The 23,064-nt window shown below is 43.3% G+C and overlaps 1 protein-coding gene across 1 annotated transcript in view; it reads left to right on the plus strand.

The window, feature by feature from the left end:
• The window catches only part of LOC135541420 (twist-related protein 2-like), a 67,647-nt gene that overhangs the window by 20,260 nt on the left and 24,323 nt on the right, over nucleotides 1-23,064 (plus strand). The window lies entirely within an intron of this gene.

Here is a 23,064-nt window from a genome sequence, read left to right on the forward strand (position 1 = left end):
CTACTGAACTGTTCTGCTTCCTAACGTTATCTATTGAACTGTTCTGCTTCCTAACGTTATCTACTGAACTGTTCTGCTTCCTAACATTATCTACTGAACTGTTCTGCTTCCTAACGTTATCTACTGAACTGTTCTGCTTCCTAACGTTATCTACTGAACTGTTCTGCTTCCTAACGTTATCTATTGAACTGTTCTGCTTCCTAACGTTATCTATTGAACTGTTCTGCTTCCTAACGTTATCTACTGAACTGTTCTGCTTCCTAACGTTATCTATTGAACTGTTCTGCTTCCTAACATTATCCACTGAACTGTTCTGCTTCCTAACAGTTATCTATTGAACTGTTCTGCTTCCTAACGTTATCTACTGAACTGTTCTGCTTCCTAACGTTATCTACTGAACTGTTCTGCTTCCTAACAGTATCTATTGAACTGTTCTGCTTCCTAACGTTATCTATTGAACTGTTCTGCTTCCTAACGTTATCTATTGAACTGTTCTGCTTCCTAACGTTATCTATTGAACTGTTCTGCTTCCTAACGTTATCTACTGAACTGTTCTGCTTCCTAACGTTATCTATTGAACTGTTCTGCTTCCTAACGTTATCTACTGAACTGTTCTGCTTCCTAACATTATCTACTGAACCTATTCTGCTTCCTAACGTTATCTACTGAACTGTTCTGCTTCCTAACGTTATCTACTGAACTGTTCTGCTTCCTAACGTTATCTATTGAACTGTTCTGCTTCCTAACGTTATCTATTGAACTGTTCTGCTTCCTAACGTTATCTACTGAACTGTTCTGCTTCCTAACGTTATCTATTGAACTGTTCTGCTTCCTAACATTATCCACTGAACTGTTCTGCTTCCTAACAGTATCTATTGAACTGTTCTGCTTCCTAACGTTATCTACTGAACTGTTCTGCTTCCTAACGTTATCTACTGAACTGTTCTGCTTCCTAACAGTATCTATTGAACTGTTCTGCTTCCTAACGTTATCTATTGAACTGTTCTGCTTCCTAACGTTATCTATTGAACTGTTCTGCTTCCTAACGTTATCTATTGAACTGTTCTGCTTCCTAACGTTATCTACTGAACTGTTCTGCTTCGTTCTGTAACGTTATCTACTGAACTGTTCTGCTTCCTAACGTTATCTACTGAACTGTTCTGCTTCCTAACATTATCTATTGAACTGTTCTGCTTCCTAACGTTATCTACTGAACTGTTCTGCTTCCTAACGTTATCTACTGAACTGTTCTGCTTCCTAACGTTATCCACTGAACTGTTCTGCTTCCTAACGTTATCTACTGAACTGTTCTGCTTCCTAACATTATCCACTGAACTGTTCTGCTTCCTAACGTTATCTACTGAACTGTTCTGCTTCCTAACGTTATCTACTGAACTGTTCTGCTTCCTAACGTTATCTACTGAACTGTTCTGCTTCCTAACGTTATCTACTGAACTGTTCTGCTTCCTAACGTTATCTACTGAACTGTTCTGCTTCCTAACATTATCCACTGAACTGTTCTGCTTCCTAACGTTATCTACTGAACTGTTCTGCTTCCTAACAGTTATCTACTGAACTGTTCTGCTTCCTAACGTTATTCACTGAACTGTTCTGCTTCCTAACGTTATTCACTGAACTGTTCTGCTTCCTAACGTTATCTACTGAACTGTTCTGCTTCCTAACGTTATCTACTGAACTGTTCTGCTTCCTAACGTTATCTACTGAACTGTTCTGCTTCCTAACGTTATCTACTGAACTGTTCTGCTTCCTAACGTTATCTACTGAACTATTCTGCTTCCTAACGTTATCTACTGAACTGTTCTGCTTCCTAACATTATTCATTGAACTGTTCTGCTTCCTAACGTTATCCACTGAACTGTTCTGCTTCCTAACGTTATCTACTGAACTGTTCTGCTTCCTAATGTTATCTACTGAACCTATTCTGCTTCCTAACATTATCTACTGAACTGTTCTGCTTCCTAACATTATCTACTGAACTGTTCTGCTTCCTAACGTTATCTACTGAACTGTTCTGCTTCCTAACGTTATCTACTGAACTGTTCTGCTTCCTAACGTTATCTACTGAACTGTTCTGCTTCCTAACATTATTCACTGAACTGTTCTGCTTCCTAACGTTATCTACTGAACCTATTCTGCTTCCTAACGTTATTCACTGAACTGTTCTGCTTCCTAACGTTATTCACTGAACTCTTCTGCTTCCTAACGTTATTCACTGAACTGTGGAAACTAAATGAAAATGAAACGTGCATGTGTTTATGAACTTTTTTAGTGTGTGTAACGAGTGTTTGGATAAAGTGTGTGTTTATATGAGGGGTTCATATTGGGTGCATTTGTGTGACTGTTTTATACAGATGTGTGCTTCCTAACATTATCTAGAACATTCTGTGTGTTATTTAAGTGTTCTGCTTACTGGATGTTATCTGTTTGTGTAACCAGATGTGCTGTTCCTAACATTATGTGTGTACTGAACTGTTCTGCTTCCTAACATTATCTACTCAACTCTGCTTTCTTCTTCAACGTTATCTAGAGCTGTCACTGTTCTGCTTCCTCTTCCTGAACCTCTGGATCTACATGAACCTGATTCTGCAGTTCCTTACTTATGCTACTGAACTAGGACTGCTTCCTAAGATCCTACTGAATCTGGCTTTTAAGAACTTCATCCTGAAACTGTTCTGCTTCCTAACGTTATCTACTTCTGCTTCATGCTTTTAACATTATCCACTTGAACTGTTCTGCTTCCTAACAGGTGCTATTCACTGAACTGTTCTGGGCTTTCCTAACAGTTATCCACTGAACTGTTCTGCATCACTAACTTCTGGGATCTCACTGATCACTGTTCTGCTTCCTAACGTTATCACAGAACTGTTCTGCTTTGAACGTTATCTACTGAACTGTTCTGCTTCCTAACGTTATCTATTGAACTGTTCTGGGTTTGACACGTTATCTACAGAACTGTTCTGCTTCCTAACATTATGCTATCAACTGCTTCCTAACGTTATCTCACAGAACTGTTCTGCTTCCTAACGTTATCATCATTGAACTGTTCTGCTTTAACGTTATCTGCATCACAGAACTGTTCTGCTTCCTAACGTTATCACTGAACTGTTCTGGGTTCCTAACGATCTACTGAACTGTTCTGCTTCCTAACGTTATCTACTGAACTGTTCTGCTTCCAAGTTCTATTGAACTGTTCTGTTTGATCTATGAACTGTTCTGCTTCCTAACAGTCTCTGGGTTCCTAACAGTTATCTATTGAACTGTTCTGCTTCCTACATTATCTACTGAACTGTTCTGGGTTATCTACTGAACTGTTCTGCTTCCTAATCACAGAGTTCTGGGTTTGACCGTAGTGCATCACAGAGTTCTGGGTCTACTGAACTGTTCTGCTTCCTAACAGATTCTATTGAACTGTTCTGCTTCCTAACATCACAGAGTTCTGGGTTTGATCTACTGAACTGTTCTGCTTCCTAACGTTATCTATGGGTTTGAACATGTTCTGCTCACAGAGTTCTACTGAACTGTTCTGTTTGAACGTTATCTACATGAACTGTTCTGCTTCCTAACGTTATCTACTGAACTGTTCTGGGTTTGACATGCTTCCTAACAGAGTTCTCTGGCTTCCTAACGTTTTGACATGTTCTGCTTCCTAACGTTATCTACTTTGAACTGTTCTGCTTCAACAGAACTGTTCTGGGTTTGACATGAACTGTTCTGCTTCCTAAGTTATCTACTGAACTGTTCTGCTTCCTAACGAGTTCTACTGAACTGTTTGACCTAACGTATCTGCATCAACAGAGTTCTAACGTTATTACTGAACTAGTGCATCACTAACGTTCTATAACTTTCTGGGTTTGACTGAACTGTTCTGCATCCAGAGTTCTGAACTGTTTGACATGTAACGTTATCACAGAACTGTTCTGCTTCCTAACATGTTCACAGAGTTCTGGGTTTGAACTGTATTCTGCTTCCTAACAGAGTTCTGGGTTTGACATGTAGTGCATGGGTTTGACAACTGTTCTGCATCACAGAGTTCTATAACTTTCTGTTTGATCACTGAACTGTTCTGCATCAACAGAGTTCTGGGTTTGATGTAGTGCTCACTGAACTGTTCTGGGTTTGATCTACTGAACTGCATCACAGAGTTCTGTTGTCTAACTATTTGACATGTAGTGCTCACTGAACTGTTCTGCTTCCTGAACGTTATCTACTGAACTGTTCTGCTTCCTGACATTATGCATCACAGAACTGTTCTGTTTGACATGTATGCATCACTGAACTGTTCTGGGTTTGACATGTAGTGCATCACTGACTGTTCTGTTCCTATTACTACTGAACTGTTCTGCTTCCTAACGTTATCACTGAACTGTTCTGGGTTTGAACTTCTGCTTCCTAGTTATCACTGAACCTGTTCTGCTTCCTAACGTTATCACTGAACTGTTCTGGGTTTGACATTATTCATCAACTGTTCTGCTTCCTAACGCATCACTGAACTGTTCTGGGTTTGACATTAGTGCATCACAGAACTTCTGGGTTTGACACGTTATCTACTGAACTGTTCTGGGTTTGACATTATTGCATCAACTGTTCTGCTTCCTGACATTATCATCACAGAACTGTTCTGGATTCCTAACGTTATCTACTGAGTTCTGGGTTCCTGACACTAGCACTGAACTGTTCTGCTTTGACATTAGTGCATCACAGAGTTCTATACTTTGGGTTTGAACGTTATCACAGAACTGTTCTGGGTTTGACATGTATGCATCACAGAGTTCTGCTTTTGACACGTAGTGCATCAACAGAGTTCTGCTTCCTAACATTATTCACTGAACTGTTCTGGGTTTGACATTATGCATCACAGAACTGTTCTGCTTCCTAACATTATTCACTGAACTGTTCTGTTTCCTACATGTTATCACAGAGTTCTATTCTTTGGGTTTGACATTATGCATCACAGAACTGTTCTGCTTTGACATTAGTGCATCACAGAGTTCCTAACTTTATTTGACACTGTAGTGCATCACAGACGTTCTGGATTTGACATGTAGTGCATCACAGAGTTCTACTGTTTGAACTGTAGTGCATCCTAAGTTCTGGACTTGAACATGTAGTGCATCACAGAGTTCTACTGAACTTTTTTGACATCCTAGTGCATCACTGAACTGTGTGCATCACAGAGTTCTGGATTTGACACGTTATGCACTCACAGAGTTCTGCTTCCTAACGTTGACACTGAACTGTTCTGCTTCACAGAGTTCTGGATTTGACATGTAGTGCATCACAGAACTGTTCTGCTTTGAACATTATGCATCACAGGTTCTGGAGTTCTGCATCACAGTGTTCTGGGTTTGACATGAAGTTCACAGAGTATCTACTGAACACAGTTCTGGGTTTGAACATTATCTGCACAAGTTCTGGGTTTGACACGTAGTGCATCACAGAGTTCTGGGTTTGACACGTCTGCATTTCTGGGTTTGACACAAATGCATCACAGAGTTCTGGGTTTGACACGTTATCACAGAGTTCTGGATTTGACATGTAGTGCATCACTATACTTTGTTTACTGAACTGTTCTGCTTCCTAACGTGCATCACAACTATTCTGGGTTTGATCTACTGAACTGCTGCTCACAGTTTCTGGGTTTGAACTGTTCTGCATCACAGAGTTGCAACAGTGTTCACTGAACTGTGGGTTTGAACGTTATCACAGAACTGTTCTGGGTTTGACATTATGCATTTACAGAGTTCTGAACTGTTCTGCTTTGACATGTTGCATCACAGAGTTCTGGGTTTGACATTAGTGCATCACAGAGTTCTGGGTTTGACATGTAGTGCATCACAGAGTTCTATACTTTGGGTTTGACATGTAGTGCATCACAGAGTTCTGGGTTTGACACGTAGTGCATCACAGAGTTCTGCTTTGACACGTAGTGCATCACTGAGTTCTTATACTTCTGGTTTGAATGTAGTGCATCACAGAGTTCTGGATTTGACACGTTAGTGCATCACAGAGTTCTGGGTTTGACATTGCATCACAGAGTTCTGGATTTGACATGTAGTGCATCACAGAGTTCTGGGTTTGACAACGTAGTGCATCTACTGAGTTCTGGGTTCTGACATGTAGTGCATCACAGAGTTCTATTTGACATTAGTGCATCACAGAGTTCTGGGTTTGACACGTATCACAGAGTTCTGGTGTTCACAGAGTTCTGGGTTTGACACGTAGTGCATCACAGAGTTCTGGGTTTGACATGTAGTGCATCACAGAGTTCTGGGTTTGACACGTAGTGCATCACAGAGTTCTGGGTTTGACACGTAGTGCATCACAGAGTTCTGGGTTTGACACGTAGTGCATCACAGAGTTCTGGGTTTGACACGTAGTGCATCACAGAGTTCTGGATTTGACATGTAGTGCATCACAGAGTTCTATACTTTGGGTTTGACATGTAGTGCATCACAGAGTTCTGGGTTTGACATGTAACTGCATCACAGAGTTCTATAACATTGGGTTTGACTAGTGCATCACAGAGTTCTGGGTTTGACACGTAGTGCATCACAGAGTTCTGGGTTTGACATGTAGTGCATCACAGAGTTCTGGATTAATGTTATCTACTGAACTGTTCTGGGTTTGACAGAAGTTCTGGGAGTTCTGGGTTTGATGTAGTGCATCACAGAGTTCTATACTTTGGGTTTGACATGTATTGCATCACAGTGTTCTAGATTTGACATGTAATGCATCACAGAGTTCTGGATTTGACATGTAGTGCATAACAGAGTTCTGGATTTGACATGTAGTGCATCACAGAGTTCTATACTTTGGGTTTGACATGTAGTGCATCAAAGAGTTCTAGATTTGACATGTAGTGCAAAACAGAGTTCTATACTTTGGGTTTGACACGTAGTGCATCACAGAGTTCTGGATTTGACATGTAGTGCATCACAGTGTTCTGGGTTTGATATGTAGTGCATCACAGTGTTCTGGATTTTATATGTACTGCATCACAGTGTTCTGGGTTTGACACGAAGTGCATCACAGAGTTCTGGGTTTGACATGTAGTGCATCACAGAGTTCTGGGTTTGACATGTAGTGCATCACAGAGTTCTGGGTTTGACACGTAGTGCATCACAGAGTTCTGGGTTTGACACGTAGTGCATCACAGAGTTCTGGGTTTGACACGTTAGTGCATCACAGAGTTCTGTAGTATCTTTCTGGGTTTGACACGTTGCATCACAGAGTTCTGGGTTTGACATGTAGTGCATCACAGTTCTTCTGGGTTTGACACGTTAGTGCATCACAGAGTTCTGGGTTTGACATGTACTGCATCACAGAGTTCTGGGTTTGATATGTACTGCATCACAGAGTTCTGGGTTTCCTAACGTTGATACAGTACTGCATCACAGTGTTCTGGGTTTGACACGTAGTGCATCACAGAGTTCTGGGTTTGACACGTAGTGCATCACAGAGTTCTGGGTTTGACATGTAGTGCATCACAGAGTTCTATACTTTGGGTTTGACACGTAGTGCATCACAGAGTTCTGGGTTTGACATGTAGTGCATCACAGAGTTCTATACTTTGGGTTTGACATGTAGTGCATCACAGAGTTCTGGGTTTGACATGTAGTGCATCACAGAGTTCTGTTTGACATGTAGTGCATCACAGAGTTCTTTGGGTTTGACATGTAGTGCATCACAGAGTTCTGGGTTTGACATGTAGTGCATCACAGAGTTCTATACTTTGGGTTTGACACGTAGTGCATCACAGAGTTCTGGGTTTGACATGTAGTGCATCACAGAGTTCTGGGTTTGACACGTAGTGCATCACAGAGTTCTGGATTTGACATGTAGTGCATCACAGAGTTCTGGGTTTGACACGTAGTGCATCACAGGTTCTGTTTGACACGTAGTGCATCACAGAGTTCTGGATTTGACACTTAGTGCATCACAGAGTTCTGGGTTTGACACGTAGTGCATCACAGAGTTCTGGGTTTGACATGTAGTGCATCACAGAGTTCTGGGTTTGACACGTAGTGCATCACAGAGTTCTGGGTTTGACACGTAGTGCATCACAGAGTTCTGGGTTTGACACGTAGTGCATCACAGAGTTCTGGGTTTGACATGTAATGCATCACAGAGTTCTGGGTTTGACACGTAGTGCATCACAGAGTTCTGGGTTTGACACAAAGTGCATCACAGAGTTCTATACTTTGCGTTTGACACGTAGTGCATCACAGAGTTCTGGATTTGACATGTAATGCATCACAGAGTTCTATACTTTGGGTTTGACACCTAGTGCATCACAGAGTTCTGGGTTGACATGTAGTGCATCACAGTGTTCTGGGTTTGACATGTAGTGCATCACAGAGTTCTGGGTTTGATATGTAGTGCATCACAGTGTTCTGGATTTGATATGTACTGCATAACAGAGTTCTGGGTTTGACATGTAGTGCATCACAGAGTTCTGGGTTTGACATGTAGTGCATCACAGAGTTCTGGGGTTGATACTTTCTGGGTTTGACATGTAGTGCATCACAGAGTTCTGGGTTTGACATGTAGTGCATCACAGAGTTCTTTGGGTTTGACATGTAGTGCATCACAGAGTTCTGGGTTTGTCATGTAGTGCATCACAGAGTTCTGGATTTGACATGTAGTGCATCACAGAGTTCTGGGTTTGACATGTAGTGCATCACAGAGTTCTATACTTTGGGTTTGACATGTAGTGCATCACAGAGTTCTGGGTTTGACATGTAGTGCATCACAGAGTTCTGGGTTTGACACGTAGTGCATCACAGAGTTCTGGGTTTGACACGTAGTGCATCACAGAGTTCTGGGTTTGACATGTAGTGCATCACAGAGTTCTGGGTTTGACATGTAGTGCATCACAGAGTTCTGGGTTTGACATGTAGTGCATCACAGAGTTCTGGGTTTGACATGTAGTGCATCACAGAGTTCTATACTTTGGGTTTGACATGTAGTGCATCACAGAGTTCTGGGTTTGACACGTAGTGCATCACAGAGTTTTATACTTTGGGTTTGACATGTAGTGCATCACAGAGTTCTGGGTTTGATTGTACTGCATCACAGTGTTCTGGGTTTGACATGTACTGCATCACAGAGTTCTGGGTTTGACATGTAGTGCATCACAGAGTTCTGGGTTTGACACGTAGTGCATCACAGAGTTCTGGGTTTGACATGTAGTGCATCACAGAGTTCTGGGGATTGACATGTAGTGCATCACAGAGTTCTGGGTTTGACATGTAGTGCATCACAGAGTTCTGGGTTTGACATGTAGTGGGTTTGACATGACATGTAGTGCATCACAGAGTTCTGGGTTTGACATGTAGTGCATCACAGAGTTCTGGGTTTGACACGTAGTGCATCACAGAGTTCTGGGTTTGACATGTGCATCACAGTGCATCACAGAGTTCTGGGTTTGACATGTAGTGCATCACAGAGTTCTATACTTTGGGTTTGACATCACAGTTCTGGATTTGAGTGCATCACAGAGTTCTGGGTTTGACATGTAGTGCATCACAGAGTTCTATACTTTGGGTTTGACATGTAGTGCATCACAGAGTTCTGGATTTGACATGTAGTGCATCACAGAGTTTGACATATACAGAGTTCTGGGTTTGACATGTAGTGCATCACAGAGTTCTGGGTTTGACATGTAGTGCATCACAGAGTTCTGGGTTTGACACGTAGTGCATCACAGAGTTCTGGGTTTGACACGTAGTGCATCACAGAGTTCTGGGTTTGACATGTAGTGCATCACAGAGTTCTTTGGTTTGACACGTAGTGCATCACAGAGTTCTGGGTTTGACACGTAGTGCATCACAGAGTTCTGGGTTTGACATGTAGTGCATCACAGAGTTCTAGTTCTGGGTTTGACACGTAGTGCATCACAGAGTTCTGGGTTTGACATGTAGTGCATCACAGAGTTCTGGGTTTGACACGTAGTGCATCACAGAGTTCTGGGTTTGACACAAAGTGCATCACAGAGTTCTGGGTTTGACACGTAGTGCATCACAGAGTTCTGGATTTGACATGTAGTGCATCACAGAGTTCTGGGTTTGACATGTAGTGCATCACAGAGTTCTATACTTTGGGTTTGACACGTAGTGCATCACAGAGTTCTGGATTTGACATGTAGTGCATCACAGAGTTCTATACTTTGGGTTTGACACGTAGTGCATCACAGAGTTCTGGGTTTGACACGTAGTGCATCACAGAGTTCCGTGTTTGACACAAAGTGCATCACAGAGTTCTGGGTTTGACATGTAGTGCATCACAGAGTTCTGGGTTTGACATGTAGTGCATCACAGAGTTCTGGGTTTGACATGTAGTGCATCACAGAGTTTGACATGGGTTTGACACGTAGTGCATCACAGAGTTCTGGGTTTGACATGTACTGCATCACAGTGTTCTGTGTTTGACACGAAGTGCATCACAGAGTTCTGGGTTTGACACGTAGTGCATCACAGAGTTCTGGGTTTGACATGTAGTGCATCACAGAGTTCTGGGTTTGACACGTAGTGCATCACAGAGTTCTGGGGTTTGACATGTAGTGCATCACAGAGTTCTATACTTTGGGTTTGACATGTAGTGCATCACAGAGTTCTGGGTTTGACACATAGTGCATCACAGAGTTCTGGGTTTGACATGTAGTGCATCACAGAGTTCTGGGTTTGACATGTAGTGCATCACAGAGTTCTGGGTTTGACATGTAGTGCATCACAGAGTTCTATACTTTGGGTTTGACACGTAGTGCATCACAGAGTTCTGGGTTTGACATGTAGTGCATCACAGAGTTCTGGGTTTGACACGTAGTGCATCACAGAGTTCTGGATTTGACATGTAGTGCATCACAGAGTTCTGGGTTTGACATGTAGTGCATCACAGAGTTCTGGGTTTGACATGTAGTGCATCACAGAGTTCTGGGTTTGACATGTAGTGCATCACAGAGTTCTGGATTTGACATGTAGTGCATCACAGAGTTCTGGGTTTGACATGTAGTGCATCACAGAGTTCTGGGTTTGACACGTAGTGCATCACAGAGTTCTGGGTTTGACACGTAGTGCATCACAGAGTTCTGGGTTTGACACGAAGTGCATCACAGAGTTCTGGGTTTGACACGTATCACAGTTCTATACTTTGCATCATCACAGAGTTCTGGGTTTGACACGTAGTGCATCACAGAGTTCTGGGTTTGACATGTAGTGCATCACAGAGTTCTATACTTTGGGTTTGACATGTAGTGCATCACAGAGTTCTGGGTTTGACATGTAGTGCATCACAGAGTTCTCTTTTGACACAAAGTGCATCACAGAGTTCTACTTTGGTTTGACACGTAGTGCTTCACAGAGTTCTGGATTTGACATGTAGTGCATCACAGAGTTCTATACTTTGGGTTTGACACGTAGTGCATCACAGAGTTCTGGATTTGACATGTAGTGCATCACAGAGTTCTGGATTTGACATGTAGTGCATCACAGAGTTCTGGGTTTGATTGTAGTGCATCACAGAGTTCTGGGTTTGACACGTAGTGCATCACAGAGTTCTGGGTTTGACATGTAGTGCATCACAGAGTTCTGGGTTTGACATGTAGTGCATCACAGAGTTCTCACAGAGATGGGTTTGACACAAAGTGCATCACAGAGTTCTGGGTTTGACACGTAGTGCATCACAGAGTTCTGGGTTTGACATGTAGTGCATCACAGAGTTCTATACTTTGGGTTTGACATGTAGTGCATCACAGAGTTCAGGGATTGACACGTAGTGCATCACAGAGTTCTATACTTTGGGTTTGACATGTAGTGCATCACAGAGTTCTGGATTTGACATTTCGTGCATCACAGAGTTCTATACTTTGGGTTTGACACGTAGTGCATCACAGAGTTCTAGTTTTGACATGTAGTGCATCACAGAGTTCTAGTTTTGACACGTAGTGCATCACAGAGTTGTAGTTTTGACATGTAGTGCATCACAGAGTTCTAGTTTTGTCATGTAGTGCATCACAGAGTTCTAGTTTTGTCATGTACTGCATCACAGTGTTCTGGATTTGATATGTACTGCATCACAGTGTTCTTGGTTTGACACGAAGTGCATCACAGAGTTCTGGGTTTGACATGTAGTGCATCACAGAGTTCTGGGTTTGACATGTAGTGCATCACAGAGTTCTGGGTTTGACACGTAGTGCATCACAGAGTTCTGGGTTTGACACGTAGTGCATCACAGAGTTCTGGGTTTGACACGTAGTGCATCACAGAGTTCTGGGTTTGACACAAAGTGCATCACAGAGTTCTATACTTTGGGTTTGACACGTAGTGCATCACAGAGTTCTGGATTTGACATGTAGTGCATCACAGTTCTGTACTTTGGGTTTGACACGTAGTGCATCACACTGTTCTGGGTTTGATATGTACTGCATCACAGTGTTCTGGGTTTGATATGTACTGCATCACAGTGTTCTGGATTTGATAAGTACTGCATCACAGAGTTCTGGGTTTGACACGTAGTGCATCACAGAGTTCTGGGTTTGACACGTAGTGCATCACAGAGTTCTATACTTTGGGTTTGACACGTAGTGCATCACAGAGTTCTGGGTTTGACATGTAGTGCATCACAGAGTTCTGGGTTTGACACGTAGTGCATCACAGAGTTCTGGGTTTGACACGTAGTGCATCACAGAGTTCTGGGTTTGACACGTAGTGCATCACAGAGTTCTGGGTTTGACATGTAGTGCATCACAGAGTTCTGGGTTTGACACGTAGTGCATCACAGAGTTCTGGGTTTGGCATGTAGTGCATTACAGAGTTCTGGGTTTGACACAAAGTGCATCACAGAGTTCTATACTTTGCGTTTGACACGTAGTGCATCACAGAGTTCTGGATTTGACATGTAATGCATCACAGAGTTCTATACTTTGGGTTTGACACGTAGTGCATCACAGTGTTCTTGGTTGGATATGTACTGCATCACAGTGTTCTGGGTTTGATATGTACTGCATCACAGTGTTCTGGGTTTGATATGTAGTGCATCACAGAGTTCTGGATTTGACATGTAGTGCATACAGAGTTCTGGGTTTGACATGTAGTGCATCACAGAGTTCTGGGTTTGACATGTAGTGCATCACAGAGTTCTGGGTTTGACACGTAGTGCATCACAGAGTTCTGGGTTTGGCATGTAGTGCATCACAGAGTCTGGGTTTGACACAAGTGCATCACAGAGTTCTGGGTTTGACACGTAGTGCATCACAGAGTTCTGGGTTTGACACGTAGTGCATCACAGAGTTCTATACTTTGGGTTTGACACGTAGTGCATCACAGAGTTCTATACTTTGGGTTTGACACGTAGTGCATCACAGAGTTCTATACTTTGGGTTTGACATGTAGTGCATCACAGAGTTCTGGATTTGACATGTAGTGCATCACAGAGTTCTATACTTTGGGTTTGACACGTAGTGCATCACAGAGTTCTGGATTTGACATGTAGTGCATCACAGAGTTCTGGGTTTGACACGTAGTGCATCACAGAGTTCTAGTTTTGACATGTAGTGCATCACAGAGTTCTAGTTTGACATGTAGTGCATCACAGAGTTCTAGTTTTGACATGTAGTGCATCACAGTGTTCTGGATTTTATATGTACTGCATCACAGTGTTCTGGGTTTGACACGAAGTGCATCACAGAGTTCTGGGTTTGACATGTAGTGCATCACAGAGTTCTGGGTTTGACATGTAGTGCATCACAGAGTTCTGGGTTTGACACGTAGTGCATCACAGAGTTCTGGGTTTGACACGTAGTGCATCACAGAGTTCTGGGTTTGACATGTAGTGCATCACAGAGTTCTGGGTTTGACACAAAGTGCATCACAGAGTTCTATACTTTGGGTTTGACACGTAGTGCATCACAGAGTTCTGGATTTGACATGTAGTGCATCACAGAGTTCTATACTTTGGGTTTGACACGTAGTGCATCACAGTGTTCTGGGTTGGAAATGTACTGCATCACAGTGTTCTGGGTTTGATATGTACTGCATTACAGTGTTCTGGATTTGACATGTAGTGCATCACAGAGTTCTGGGTTTGACACGTAGTGCATCACAGAGTTCTGGGTTTGACACGTAGTGCATCACAGAGTTCTGGGATTGACACGTAGTGCATCACAGAGTTCTGGGTTTGACACGTAGTGCATCACAGAGTTCTGGGTTTGACATGTAGTGCATCACAGAGTTCTGGGTTTGACACGTAGTGCATCACAGAGTTCTGGGTTTGACATGTAGTGCATCACAGAGTTCTGGGTTTGACACGTAGTGCATCACAGAGTTCTGGGTTTGACACAAAGTGCATCACAGAGTTCTGGGTTTGACACGTAGTGCATCACAGAGTTCTGGGTTTGACACGTAGTGCATCACAGAGTTCTGGGTTTGACACGTAGTGCATCACAGAGTTCTGGGTTTGACACGTAGTGCATCACAGAGTTCTGGGTTTGGCATGTAGTGCATGACAGAGTTCTGGGTTTGACACAAAGTGCATCACAGAGTTCTATACTTTGGGTTTGACACGTAGTGCATCACACTGTTCTGGGTTTGATATGTACTGCATCACAGTGTTCTGGGTTTGATATGTACTGCATCACAGTGTTCTGGATTTGATAAGTACTGCATCACAGAGTTCTGGGTTTGACACGTAGTGCATCACAGAGTTCTGGGTTTGACACGAAGTGCATCACAGAGTTCTGGGATTGACACGTAGTGCATCACAGAGTTCTGGGATTGACACGTAGTGCATCACAGAGTTCTGGGTTTGACACATAGTGCATCACAGAGTTCTGGGTTTGACACGTAGTGCATCACAGAGTTCTGGGTTTGACACGTAGTGCATCACAGAGTTCTGGGTTTGACACGTAGTGCATCACAGAGTTCTGGGTTTGACACGTAGTGCATCACAGAGTTCTGGGTTTGACACGTAGTGCATCACAGAGTTCTGGGTTTGACACAAAGTGCATCACAGAGTTCTGGGTTTGACACGTAGTGCATCACAGAGTTCTATACTTTGGGTTTGACACGTAGTGCATCACAGAGTTCTGGGTTTGACACGTAGTGCATCACAGAGTTCTGGATTTGACATGTAGTGCATCACAGAGTTCTGTACTTTGGGTTTGACACGTAGTGCATCACACTGTTCTGGGTTTGATATGTACTGCATCACAGTGTTCTGGGTTTGATATGTACTGCATCACAGTGTTCTGGATTTGATAAGTACTGCATCACAGAGTTCTGGGTTTGACACGTAGTGCATCACAGAGTTCTGGGTTTGACACGTAGTGCATCACAGAGTTCTGGGATTGACACGTAGTGCATCACAGAGTTCTGGGTTTGACACGTAGTGCATCACAGAGTTCTGGGTTTGACACGTAGTGCATCACAGAGTTCTGGGTTTGACACAAAGTGCATCACAGAGTTCTGGGTTTGACACGTAGTGCATCACAGAGTTCTTGGTTTGACATGTAGTGCATCACAGAGTTCTGGATTTGACATGTAGTGCATCACAGAGTTCTGGGTTTGACACGTAGTGCATCACAGAGTTCTGGGTTTGACACGTAGTGCATCACAGAGTTCTGGGTTTGACACGAAGTGCATCACAGAGTTCTGGGTTTGACACGTAGTGCATCACAGAGTTCTGGGTTTGACACGTAGTGCATCACAGAGTTCTGGGTTTGACACGTAGTGCATCACAGAGTTCTGGGTTTGACACAAAGTGCATCACAGAGTTCTGGGTTTGACACGTAGTGCATCACAGAGTTCTGGGTTTGACACGTAGTGCATCACAGAGTTCCGTGTTTGACACAAAGTGCATCACAGAGTTCTGGGTTTGACATGTAGTGCATCACAGAGTTCTGAGTTTGACATGTAGTGCATCACAGAGTTCTATACTTTGGGTTTGACATGTAGTGCATCACAGAGTTCTAGATTTGACATGTACTGCATCACAGAGTTCTGGGTTTGACAAGTAGTGCATCACAGAGTTCAGGGTTTGACATGTAGTGCATCACAGAGTTCTGGGTTTGACATGTAGTGCATCACAGAGTTCTTGGTTTGTCATGTAGTGCATCACAGAGTTCTTGGTTTGACATGTAGTGCATCACAGAGTTCTGGGTTTGACATGTAGTGCATCACAGAGTTCTGTACTTTGGGTTTGACACGTAGTGCATCACACTGTTCTGGGTTTGACATGTAGTGCATCACAGAGTTCTGGGTTTGACACGTAGTGCATCACAGAGTTCTGGGTTTGACACGTAGTGCATCACAGAGTTCTGGATTTGACACTTAGTGCATCACAGAGTTCTGGGTTTGACACGTAGTGCATCACAGAGTTCTGGGTTTGATCACAGTTCTGGGTTTGACATGTGCATCACAGAGTTCTGGGTTTGACACGTAGTGGAGTTTGACACGTAGTGCATCACAGAGTTCTGGGTTTGACACGTAGTGCATCACAGAGTTCTGGGTTTGACATGTAGTGCATCACAGAGTTCTGGGTTTGACATGTAGTGCATCACAGAGTTCTGGGTTTGACATGTAGTGCATCACAGAGTTCTATATCTTTGCGTTTGACACGTAGTGCATCACAGAGTTCTGGATTTGACATGTAATGCATCACAGAGTTCTATACTTTGGGTTTGACACCTAGTGCATCACAGTGTTCTGGGTTGGATATGTACTGCATCACAGTGTTCTGGGTTTGATATGTACTGCATCACAGTGTTCTGGGTTTGATATGTACTGCATCACAGTGTTCTGGATTTGATATGTACTGCATAACAGTGTTCTGGGTTTGACACGAAGTGCATCACAGAGTTCTGGGTTTGACATGTAGTGCATCACAGAGTTCTGGGGTTGACACGTAGTGCATCACAGAGTTCTGGGTTTGGCATGTAGTGCATCACAGAGATCTGGGTTTGACACAAAGTGCATCACAGAGTTATGTACTTTGTGTTTGACACGTAGTGTATCACAGAGTTCTGGGTTTGACACGTAGTGCATCACATAGTTCTATACTTTGGGTTTGACACGTAGTGCATCACAGAGTTCTATACTTTGGGTTTGACACGTAGTGCATCACAGAGTTCTATACTTTGCGTTTGACACGTAGTGCATCACAGAGTTCTGGATTTGACATGTAATGCATCACAGAGTTCTATACTTTGGGTTTGACACGTAGTGCATCACAGTGTTCTGGGTTGGATATGTACTGCATCACAGTGTTCTGGGTTTGATATGTACTGCATCACAGTGTTCTGGGTTTGATATGTACTGCATCACAGTGTTCTGGGTTTGACATGTAGTGCATCACAGAGTTCTGGGTTTGACACGTAGTGCATCACAGAGTTCTGGGGTTGACACGTAGTGCATCACAGAGTTCTGGGTTTGGCATGTAGTGCATCACAGAGATCTGGGTTTGACACAAAGTGCATCACAGAGTTATGTACTTTGTGTTTGACACGTAGTGTATCACAGAGTTCTGGGTTTGACACGTAGTGCATCACAGAGTTCTATACTTTGGGTTTGACACGTAGTGCATCACAGAGTTCTATACTTTGGGTTTGACACGTAGTGCATCACAGAGTTCTATACTTTGGGTTTGACACGTAGTGCATCACAGAGTTCTATACTTTGGGTTTGACATGTAGTGCATCATAGAGTTCTGGATTTGACATTTCGTGCATCACAGAGTTCTATACTTTGGGTTTGACACGTAGTGCATCACAGAGTTCTAGTTTTGACATGTAGTGCATCACAGAGTTCTAGTTTTGACATGTAGTGCATCACAGAGTTCTAGTTTTGTCATGTAGTGCATCACAGAGTGTTAGTTTTGTCATGTAGTGCATCACAGTGTTCTGGATTTGATATGTACTGCATCACAGTGTTCTTGGTTTGACACGAAGTGCATCACAGAGTTCTGGGTTTGACATGTAGTGCATCACAGAGTTCTGGGTTTGACATGTAGTGCATCACAGAGTTCTGGGTTTGACACGTAGTGCATCACAGAGTTCTGGGTTTGGCATGTAGTGCATTACAGAGTTCTGGGTTTGACACAAAGTGCATCACAGAGTTCTATACTTTGCGTTTGACACGTAGTGCATCACAGAGTTCTGGATTTGACATGTAATGCATCACAGAGTTCTGTACTTTGGGTTTGACACGTAGTGCATCACAGTTCTGGGTTTGATATGTACTGCATCACAGAGTTCTGGGTTTGACATTACAGTATTTGATAAGTACATCACAGAGTTCTGGGTTTGACACGTAGTGCATCACAGAGTTCTGGGTTTGACACGTAGTGCATCACAGAGTTCTGGGTTTAGTGCATCACAGAGTTCTGGGTTTGACATGTAGTGCATCACAGAGTTCTGGGTTTGACACGTAGTGCATCACAGAGTTCTGGGTTTGACACGTAGTGAATCACAGAGTTCTGGGTTTGACACGTAGTGCATCACAGAGTTCTGGGTTTGACATGTAGTGCATCACAGAGTTCTGGGTTTGACACGTAGTGCATCACAGAGTTCTGGGTTTGACACGTAGTGCATCACAGAGTTCTGGGTTTGACACGTAGTGCATCACAGAGTTCTGGGTTTGACACATAGTGCATCACAGAGTTCTGGGTTTGGCATGTAGTGCATGACAGAGTTCTGGGTTTGACACAAAGTGCATCACAGAGTTCTATACTTTGGGTTGACACGTAGTGCATCACAGAGTTCTGGATTTGACATGTAGTGCATCACAGAGTTCTGTACTTTGGGTTTGACACGTAGTGCATCACACTGTTCTGGGTTTGATATGTACTGCATCACAGTGTTCTGGGTTTGATATGTACTGCATCACAGTGTTCTGGATTTGATAAGTACTGCATCACAGAGTTCTGGGTTTGACACGTAGTGCATCACAGAGTTCTGGGTTTGACACGAAGTGCATCACAGAGTTCTGGGATTGACACGTAGTGCATCACAGAGTTCTGGGTTTGACACGTATTGCATCACAGAGTTCTGGGTTTGACACGAAGTGCATCACAGAGTTCTGGGTTTGACACGTAGTGAATCACAGAGTTCTGGGTTTGACACGTAGTGCATCACAGAGTTCTGGGTTTGACATGTAGTGCATCACAGAGTTCTGGGTTTGACATGTAGTGCATCACAGAGTTCTGGGTTTGACACGTAGTGCATCACAGAGTTCTGGGTTTGACACATAGTGCATCACAGAGTTCTGGGTTTGACATGTAGTGCATCACAGAGTTCTGGGTTTGACATGTAGTGCATCACAGAGTTCTATACTTTGGGTTTGACACGTAGTGCATCACACTGTTCTGGGTTTGATATGTACTGCATCACAGTGTTCTGGGTTTGATATGTACTGCATCACAGTGTTCTGGATTTGATAAGTACTGCATCACAGAGTTCTGGGTTTGACACGTAGTGCATCACAGAGTTCTGGGTTTGACACGAAGTGCATCACAGAGTTCTGGGTTTGACACGTAGTGCATCACAGAGTTCTGGGTTTGACACAGAGTAGTGCATCACAGAGTTCTGGGTTTGACACGAAGTGCATCACAGAGTTCTGGGTTTGACACGTAGTGCATCACAGAGTTCTGGGTTTGACACGTAGTGCATCACAGAGTTCTGGGCTTGACACGTAGTGCATCACAGAGTTCTGGGTTTGACACAAAGTGCATCACAGAGTTCTGGGTTTGACACGTAGTGCATCACAGAGTTCTGGGTTTGACACGTAGTGCATCACAGAGTTCTGGGTTTGACACGTAGTGCATCACAGAGTTCCGTGTTTGACACAAAGTGCATCACAGAGTTCTGGGTTTGACACGTAGTGCATCACAGAGTTCTGGGTTTGACACGTAGTGCATCACAGAGTTCTGGGTTTGACACGTAGTGCATCACAGAGTTCTGGGTTTGGCATGTAGTGCATGACAGAGTTCTGGGTTTGACACAAAGTGCATCACAGAGTTCTATACTTTGGGTTTGACACGTAGTGCATCACAGAGTTCTGGATTTGACATGTAGTGCATCACAGAGTTCTGTACTTTGGGTTTGACACGTAGTGCATCACACTGTTCTGGGTTTGATATGTACTGCATCACAGTGTTCTGGGTTTGATATGTACTGCATCACAGTGTTCTGGATTTGATAAGTACTGCATCACAGAGTTCTGGGTTTGACACGTAGTGCATCACAGAGTTCTGGGTTTGACACGTAGTGCATCACAGAGTTCTGGGTTTGACACGTAGTGCATCACAGAGTTCTGGGTTTGACACGTAGTGCATCACAGAGTTCTGGGTTTGACACGAGTGCATCACAGAGTTCTGGGTTTGACATGTAGTGCATCACAGAGTTCTGGGTTTGACACGTAGTGCATCACAGAGTTCTGGGTTTGACACGTAGTGCATCACAGAGTTCTGGGTTTGACACGTAGTGCATCACAGAGTTCTGGGTTTGACACGTAGTGCATCACAGAGTTCTGGGTTTGACACGTAGTGCATCACAGAGTTCTGGGTTTGACACAAAGTGCATCACAGAGTTCTGGGTTTGACACGTAGTGCATCACAGAGTTCTGGGTTTGACACGTAGTGCATCACAGAGTTCTGGGTTTGACACGTAGTGCATCACAGAGTTCTATACTTTGGGTTTGACATGTAGTGCATCACAGAGTTCTGGGTTTGACACGTAGTGCATCACAGAGTTCCGGGTTTGACACGAAGTGCATCACAGAGTTCTGGGTTTGACATGTAGTGCATCACAGAGTTCTGGGTTTGACATGTAGTGCATGACAGAGTTCTGGGTTTGACACAAAGTGCATCACAGAGTTCTATACTTTGGGTTTGACATGTAGTGCATCACAGAGTTCTGGATTTGACATGTAGTGCATCACAGAGTTCTATACTTTGGGTTTGACATGTAGTGCATCACACTGTTCTGGGTTTGATATGTACTGCATCACAGTGTTCTGGGTTTGATATGTAGTGCATCACAGAGTTCTGGATTTGAGTAGTGCATCACAGAGTTCTGGGTTTGACACGTAGTGCATCACAGAGTTCTGGGTTTGACATGTAGTGCATCACAGAGTTCTGGGATTTGACAGTTCTGGGTTTGACACGTATGCATCACAGAGTTCTGGGTTTGACATGTAGTGCATCACAGAGTTCTATACTTTGACACAAAGTGCATCACAGAGTTCTGGGTTTGACATGTAGTGCATCACAGAGTTCTGGGTTTGACATCACAGAGTTCTGGGTTTGACATGTAGTGCATCACAGAGTTCTACAAAGTGCTCTCAGAGTTCTGGGTTTGACATGTAGTGCATCACAGAGTTCTGGGTTTGACATGTAGTTCACAGAGTTCTGGGTTTGACATGCATCACAGAGTTCTGGGTTTGACATCACAGAGTTCTGGGTTTGACACGTAGTGCATCACAGAGTTCTGGGTTTGACACGTAGTGCATCACAGAGTTCCGTGTTTGACACAAAGTGCATCACAGAGTTCTGGGTTTGACATGTAGTGCATCACAGAGTTCTGGGTTTGACATGTAGTGCATCACAGAGTTCTATACTTTGGGTTTGACATGTAGTGCATCACAGAGTTCTAGATTTGACATGTAGTGCATCACAGAGTTCTGGGTTTGACACGTAGTGCATCACAGAGTTCTGGGTTTGACATGTAGTGCATCACAGAGTTCTATACTTTGGGTTTGACATGTAGTGCATCACAGAGTTCTGGATTTGACATGTACTGCATCACAGAGTTCTGGGTTTGACATGTAGTGCATCACAGAGTTCTGGGTTTGACATGTAGTGCATCACAGAGTTCTATACTTTGGGTTTGACACGTAGTGCATCACAGAGTTCAGGGTTTGACATATCACAGAGTTCTAGATTTGACATGTAGTGCATCACAGAGTTCTATACTTTGGGTTTGACATGTAGTGCATCACAGAGTTCTGGATTTGACATGTAGTGCATCACAGAGTTCTATACTTTGGGTTTGACATGTAGTGCATCACAGAGTTCTGGTTTTGACATGTAGTGCATCACAGAGTTCTATACTTTGGGTTTGACATGTAGTGCATCACAGAGTTCTGGATTTGACATGTAGTGCATCACAGAGTTCTATACTTTGGGTTTGACATGTAGTGCATCACAGAGTTCTGGAATTGACATGTAGTGCATCACAGAGTTCTGGGTTTGACACGTTGCATCACAGAGTTCTGGGTTTGACACGTAGTGCATCACAGAGTTCTGGGTTTGACATGTAGTGCATCACAGAGTTCTGGGTTTGACATGTAGTGCATCACAGAGTTCTGGGTTTGACACAAAGTAGTGCATCACAGAGTTCTGGGTTTGACACGTAGTGCATCACAGAGTTCTGGGTTTGACACGTAGTGCATCACAGAGTTCTGGGTTTGACACAAGTGCATCACAGAGTTCTGGGTTTGACACGTAGTGCATCACAGAGTTCTGGGTTTGACACGTAGTGCATCACAGAGTTCTGGGTTTGACACGTAGTGCATCACAGAGTTCTGGGTTTGACATGTAGTGCATCACAGAGTTCTGGGTTTGACATGTAGTGCATCACAGAGTTCTATACTTTGGGTTTGACATGTAGTGCATCACAGAGTTCTGGATTTGACATGTATCACAGAGTTCTGTACTTTGGGTTTGACACGTAGTGCATCACAGAGTTCTGGGTTTGATATGTAGTGCATCACAGAGTTCTATACTTTGGTGTTTGACATGTAGTGCATCACAGAGTTCTGGGTTTGACATGTAGTGCATCACAGAGTTCTGGGTTTGACACGTAGTGCATCACAGAGTTCTGGGTTTGACACGTAGTGCATCACAGAGTTCTGGGTTTGACATGTAGATCACAGAGTTCTGGGTTTGACACAAAGTGCATCACAGAGTTCTGGGTTTGACATGTAGTGCATCACAGAGTTCTGGGTTTGACACGTAGTGCATCACAGAGTTCTGGGTTTGACACGTAGTGCATCA

This window comes from Oncorhynchus masou, chromosome 6, assembly GCF_036934945.1.
Source record: "Oncorhynchus masou masou isolate Uvic2021 chromosome 6, UVic_Omas_1.1, whole genome shotgun sequence".
In the NCBI taxonomy this organism is placed as follows: Eukaryota; Metazoa; Chordata; class Actinopteri; order Salmoniformes; family Salmonidae; genus Oncorhynchus; species Oncorhynchus masou.